Below are 249 nucleotides of genomic sequence, written 5' to 3' on the forward strand. Positions count from 1 at the left end.
TGACCTTTAACCTCTTACAGGGAAGATTGTGAGACACAATAGAATGGTACCTCAAGGAAGTGAGGAAAAGGGATTATGTTTTAAGAGGATCATGTAGGGTGGAGCAACCTAATGTGAACTGGCAGATGCTTCTCTCTCTAGCACACACATGAGAATGTGTGCACGTGCATTGGATGCCAACAATATGATCTCACCTGTGGAATGTGTCACAGTTTTCCAGTGGTTAGTGTGTGTGTGTGTGTGTGTGTG

The 249-nt window shown here is 44.2% G+C and overlaps 1 protein-coding gene and 1 long non-coding RNA gene across 2 annotated transcripts in view; one reads left to right on the plus strand and one right to left on the minus strand.

Annotated features, from left to right (window-relative positions):
* LOC107692113 (follistatin-related protein 1-like) overlaps positions 1-249 on the minus strand; it is a 16,780-nt gene that overhangs the window by 8,716 nt on the left and 7,815 nt on the right. The window lies entirely within an intron of this gene.
* Positions 1-249, plus strand: part of LOC107692114 (uncharacterized) — a 14,574-nt gene that overhangs the window by 756 nt on the left and 13,569 nt on the right. The window lies entirely within an intron of this gene.

This window comes from Sinocyclocheilus anshuiensis, unplaced genomic scaffold (genome assembly GCF_001515605.1).
Source record: "Sinocyclocheilus anshuiensis isolate Anshui unplaced genomic scaffold, SAMN03320099.WGS_v1.1 scaffold322, whole genome shotgun sequence".
NCBI classification, from domain to species: domain Eukaryota; kingdom Metazoa; phylum Chordata; class Actinopteri; order Cypriniformes; family Cyprinidae; genus Sinocyclocheilus; species Sinocyclocheilus anshuiensis.